The sequence below is a fragment of the Eschrichtius robustus genome, chromosome 14 (assembly GCF_028021215.1).
Source record: "Eschrichtius robustus isolate mEscRob2 chromosome 14, mEscRob2.pri, whole genome shotgun sequence".
Taxonomy (NCBI): Eukaryota; Metazoa; Chordata; class Mammalia; order Artiodactyla; family Eschrichtiidae; genus Eschrichtius; species Eschrichtius robustus.
The window spans coordinates 94,588,480-94,595,244 of NC_090837.1; positions in this window are offsets into that span (position 1 = coordinate 94,588,480).

The window sequence follows — 6,765 nt, forward strand, 5'->3', positions numbered from 1 at the left end:
GGCTGGTGGGGCGCGCTGGCACTCGAGCGCTTAGTTATTGAAATGCCTGCTCTGAGCTCTCACCACCCGGGGACACGCGCCGGGTTCCCGAGCTGCGCCCCCAGCGCGGGCGAGAAGCGCAAGCACGGACGTGGGGCGCCACCTACGGGCGCTGGGGCCTCCCTGCCGCGGGCTGCGGGCCAGCGGGCTCGGGGAGAGCCGGGGAGTCCCGCGGACACGGGTAAGGCTCGCTGATGGTCTTCTTGGACCCCCCAAAGCAGTCCGGGCCTCTGCAAAGATGTAGCAGCAGGAAACGATCTTTCCGGTCTCCTTCAGTGCCCTGCCCCTGAGAGAATGAAGCCGCACCCTTGCTTTTGCAGATCTTCGCTGTTCTAACGACTCTGCCAGGATGATTTATGCTGCACTCAGGTTATCGTCGCTTATCATTGTCTTCAAAACCTTTGCAAGGACCACTGGGCTGTACAGTCCATCCCGCCCTTAAACAAAGACAATATTTAAATGGACACTCTCTTTATAACCCGACTTCTAAAGACGTCGTTTAAAAAAAAAAAAAAAAAAACTTAGTCCTTTGACTTGCGTAGTATGCCTTTGCTGATAGGCTGTTCAGAAATAAACTGTAAGTGGGCCAGTGCTGTTCAGAAGAACAGAATGAACGTATAGCTTATTCCTCCAGACTTCACACCTAACCGTCTTTCGTTTGAAGATTTCAGCCAGGGTTCTGGTCCCAGCCCATAACGTGGGGCTTTGCAGGTAGGGGGTTTTCAAGGCCTTCGTTCCCATAGGCTGGGGCATGGCTCCTCTCCCTCGTTAGAACTGCCAAGGCCTCGTCTCTAAGAGCGCGAGATGAAATTGACTTCACATCAGTTCCGCCGAAATAGATGCGTAGGAAGACAGGGGCACAGTGAAAACGGAATTGCATATTATTACCTGAGACAAGGTATTTCGTATGGTAGTAAAAATGTGATTAAAAGAACTTCTGAGCCAAATGTTTTCTACTTAACATGCAAAATAGGACAAAATAGCCCCCCAATCTATTCTCCCCCTAAGGATATTCGCTGAAAACGAAGTACTTTGTTTCAACATTTTTATAACATGCTGGTCAGATGTATTGGACTTTGTCAGGAAACGTTTTCGAAGCCACCATATTTTGTTACCATTTGTATGAGTTTAACACAGTGGAAATTGTTGATTCTTACTCTCCTATTTTTATTCCGACGTTGCATCAATTTCACAATCTCTTATTGTCAAAATAAGCACAACTCTATCCTTCCACCACACAGAATACGGGTTTGTGTGCAAACGTAAATAGCAAGGGACGCCAGATCTATGAAAGAAATGTGAGCTTAGACTGAAAATTAGACCAATTTGGGGATGCTAATTAAGTAACAATACCTCTCACACATTTATACATCTTTAAATAACATCTCTATTAAGCAATTCTTAAATGTTATGCTATAAGCATTTCATTTGACTAATGCAAATGCAAACACACGTGTTCATCACCTTTGGAGGGAATAAAACCAAACCTCTTTTCTATGAGGCAACGAAAATGTCTAACTTGTATAAAAAGTAAAACTTTATATAGGGGACTTAATTATGGAATTAAAGCAATAAGTATTCTTATATGATGGAAAAACAGGTTAGGTTTAAATTTAGGCTTGAAATTATTTTTAGAAGGAAGTTAATAATTGTGAAAGTAGCAGATTGATATAGAAATGGAATAGTATTCACTGACTGAACGATTGTTCTGTCTATAAGAAGACATTTAGGTTGTCTCTTTGTGATGGAATTTTAGTCCATTATTGCTTAGAAAGACTTTCAGAATATAACTAAAATTTAAAAGTGAAAATGTTTTGTAGTTATCACAGGAATTACCTTTTCTATTTTAGTTCCTTGTTACTAGAAACTGTTGTCATTAGTACTGTAACAGTAGACTCTATGCTCTTAAGTGTAGGGACATCCCCATCGACAATAAAAATATCAGCTGTTGACTGCACATCTATTATATGTTAGCACACTATTTTCTTTATCTAGAATATAACATACAGTTTAACACCCACGATCACCCTGTAGTAGACACATGGTCACCTAGAGCCTAAGAGGAAGGTATTCTATTGTTAAAAAAAAAAATAAAATGAGAGGGAGAGGCTAAGGTAATTCAAGATCCCTTCCTTTCATTTGTCCTAAGTATTTATTTCTAATAGAGCTTAAATTTGTTTTCTTTGGCTAGAACCCATCACTGAAAAACATCTTTAGCATGCAATATAGTCTTTTCTTGCTTATTTAAACTAAGGCATAATATTTATGATTTTATCCTAGATAAATATGTGATAAATATGATATGCTATATATTTCATAATATTGGACGTGAAAGCTATATACATACCTTAAAACGTAAATATATAAGCATTAATAAACAAAAAGTATTCTTTAAATTTAACTTTATTAGGGAATAATTGACAAATATAATTGTATGTATTTAAAGTGTACAATGTGATGATTGGATACACATATCCATGGTGGAATGATGACCAAGATCAAGATAATTAATACAGCCATCACTTCACATATTTAACACAGTTTCCTCTTTCTTATTTACGTGATGAGACGCTTAAGATCTACTTTCTGCACCTTTAAGTATACAATACTGTATTATTAGCTATAGTCGCCATGCTGTAAATTAGATCCTCAGAACTTGTTCATTTTATACTGAAAATGTGTACCCTTTGACCTACATCACCCCATTACCCCCCCCAGCCCATGTTAACCACCATTCTATTTTCTGTTTCTATGAAATAAGCTTTGTTTTTGTTTTTGTTTTGTTTTGTGTTTTAAGATTCCACATATATAGTTTTGACTTTGTCTGGCTTATTTCACTTAGCGTAAGGTCCTCCAGATTCATCCATTTTGTCACAAATGGCAGTATTTCTTTCTTTTTATGGCTGAATAATATTCTCTTGTGTATAAATACCACATTTTCTTTATCCATTCATCTGTTGAAGGACACTTACGTTGTTTCCATATTTTGGCAATTGTGAGTAATGCTGCATGAACATGGGGGTGCAGGTATCTCTTCGAGATACTGATTTCATTTTATTTGGACATATACCCAGGAGTGGGATTGCTGGATCACATGGTAGTTCTAATTTTACTTACTTTAGTAAAAATATAATTTTCTAAAATTATTAGTAAATATATTTCCAATGTGGCATAATGCTATTCTAGAACATTATTAAGATGTGGAAAATAATTCTAAATATTACACACTCCTTAAGTTATACGTGCTAAATTGTAAAGTGTAAATGCTCAGTGTTATGTGGGCACTTCAATCTGATGAATTACCAAAATAAGTAAAAGTCTTTAAAACTTGAAGCCAGTTCTAATTCAGTTCAACAGGAAGACCAAGAAAAGTTTGTCTATATAAGCAACTGGTTTGTAATTTTTGACTGAAATTACTAAAAAATCATAATAATCTGGTCAAATTAGCTAAAACTTTGTTGACAGAAATCCCAGGTTAGCTGAATTCAAGTCAGTTAAAACTGTTTGCATTATGTGGTCATATTACACTAAACAAATTACCTCTGCCATTCAAAGAGCATACTGAACTATTAAAGACCATATACCAGCTATTTTTTCTGACATTCATTTCGACATTCAATGAAGATTCTTCAAAAATATAAGTTTTTATTTTACTTTTATTAGCAAACCGATAAAATACAGAGGAACATTTGGCCACAATGTGATACTATTTTTCCAATGTTACAAAATGAACTTATAACATTATAAAAGGATACTTTTTATGGTTCTAGAATGCCCTTTAAACTTAAAAAAATCTAGTTATCTATTTGGGGGTAAATATTAAGGTTTATGAGACTTTATGAGGCAAAGGTATTGAAAATATACGAAGTAGTCTATTTTCTTGTTATGCCAATGTTTCATGCTCCTTGATTCTTAACAAGGCATATCTTAGCATTAGTATACAAGGCAAATTAGTAACTTAATGGACTTCTAATATTTGAAATATGGTACACCAGTAGACACAGAAACTCTTGGTTGGAAAAGAAACAATTTGTCTTGATTCTTTTCAGCTATGTCTCATTGTCTTACATAATCCTAATATCTAATTTATTCTATTTTATGATAGGAAATGTCTCTATTGCTTTACCAAATTGGGTCAAGTGCCTAATGGCAGTCATTGTAATTCTATCAAAACTGAAGTCTTTATAAACAAGGACGCCTTTTGTCAACTCTTATTTCTCAATAAAAGATACATAGTATTGCTAGGTGAAACTTTCTTCTGCAAACTCTTGCTAAAAAAAAAAAAAAAAAATTCTATTGGTTCAGAAAGTAGCAAAGAATCATTAACATGTAGCTAAAGCATTTCCTGATTTTTTAAAAAATTTATTTAAAAGCTCTTTCTTATAGTATAATTGTGTGACTTTCCTTTTAGAATGAGCTACATGTGTGTTTTCAAGGCTCATTATAGTCAGAACATTTTGAGACATAAATCATATATTTTTACCTAGAAACCAATTTCAGAATAAGAACGTGCATGTGTAAGAAAAAAAAACAAACAAAACTGGTTGCTCCCTTGTACTTTCAGAAATTTTCCATGAGGTGATGGCTCAATGTGTATTTCCCTCTCAAATGTTCCCCTATAAGAATTAAAATTAGAAAAGCATGTTGTATTTGTAATTGTTCACATTAAGTCCAAAAATTCTGGAGCTATCTTTAAGCCCTTTTTAAGAATACTAGGCATATAACCATTTTGGCTTCTGAAATATGTTTTATTTTCAAAGTGTCATTTAAGATAGAGGCTATTTGTGCCTACCAGAGGACATGTTTACATCCTCAAAAAGCAACAAATCACAGGATCTGTTGGAATTAAAGGAGTGAAAAGTTGGGAGTTTAGGGAAGAACCACCTGGTAGGTTCTGTTTGCAGGAGCTGTGAGACCTGAATGTGGTGATCCAGAGTCAGCAGATACCTTAGTGACTCCTTCTCACCATCTCCTAGCCTACCTAGGCTAACCCACCTTCCATCGCCTTAGTGACCTGAGAATCAGGAGGTCTTTCTATCGTGTAGCTGCAGTGAACTGGACTGTGTGGGGGGAATATTTAAGCCCAACACAGAGAAAATGTAACTCCAACACGGCCTAGACCTGAATACAGCCTTTTGGTGGTTGTTTCAGAAACTATTTGGTAGCAATAACTAATTATTCCATGCTCGATAGTAACTGTTCATCCTGAGACTATTCTTTGGAAATAGAGCATCTTAAATAAATATTAAGTAAGCATTCATAGGACTCTTGTGTTTTAATACTGAATCACGTGAAGCCTACTGTTTCACTGAGTTGCACCTTGCCCAAGCTAAGAACCTCTGGTTATCCCTTGGGAGCTGTTCTTCTGATGTAATCCACTATAAAAGCCATTTTATGCTGATCAGAAGTTTTTCAGAGAAATATGGTTATCTTCTGCACAGAGATCAGAGTGCAGGAACAAATATATTTAAGAAATGTTTCTCTACCTGAAAGTGAATGATGTGCTGCCCCATCATTTGAACAAGCAGTGAGCCAGCAGCCACTGAATTCTGGTTCTGATCACGTACACACGGCGTCTGTGGTCCATAGCTGCCCACTGCCCACCTTCCTCATTTACTTTCTTCAACATGACTGACCCAGGCTATGGGGGTGTATAGTAATAGCAGATTCATGTAGGGAAAGAGGGAAAGAAAATTAAGGAAGGGGGTCATACGTGCCCATGATTCCCAAACTGTGATGAACACGTGAATCACCCGGAAATACTGTGAAAAATGTAAATTCGAAACCACAAAGCCTTGGGTGGGACCTGAAATTCTACATATCTAACAAGCTCGCAGCTGAGGCCAACTCTCCTGCAGACGACACTCAGAGTAGCAGATATCTATTCCTCTATTCTTATAGGGAATTAATCAGCACCTGAAAAATACTCTGAAGGTGTACTGTTAAGACATTTATGAGCAGAATACGGTTAAGTAGAAGTTAAACTCACATCCAGAGATGGCCTGGGATCATATAATAAACTTGAAAGTCAGTATCCAACGGTGTGGTTTACAGCTGCTACATTTCCTTATTGTTCGCTGAGGCTGTTTTTTCAAGTCTGATGTGCTGTATTCTATACACATTATTTCAAAAAGAAAAGAAAACGTGTTTGTGTTAAAATCTTATACAAAATATTTTTTGCTTTCCTAAAAGCCCAACTCTGGCAAGACAACTTAAAGATAACCGAGTAAGAGGAGAGACAGATTTCTAAATGTGTTTTTAATTCACAGCCAGGGACTGTTTGTTTATACTCCTGATTATGATGGTACTACCAGGAGTTACTCCATAAATATCACAAAAGGGGTTTCAGCTCATCTGCAAAGCACTAGACAAACATCCACCTAGGGCTGAGAGTTTTCTGATGGGTTTCTGTGAAATGTGTAGGAGCCTTCTCTCTCCTGAGTCAAAGATATTATGGTTCCTGGCAGCAAAGGTCAAGGCGAGACTGGGGTTAATACTAGGATCTGCTAAGAACTGGTGAACAGATACAAAAGCAAATGTTCTCCCAGTTGTAATATCAAAATCTTCTTTATATGAGATGGGGGCTCTGTTGACTCACTACCAGAAAGTCTGCAAATTAAAAATTCACTTTAAAATAAGCAAAATGTGGGACAAATGCATCCCTTGGCAGGTTGGCTAGATTGACGTTTGATAAATCCTTGTTCTGATTCCTCCTAATAATCTGCA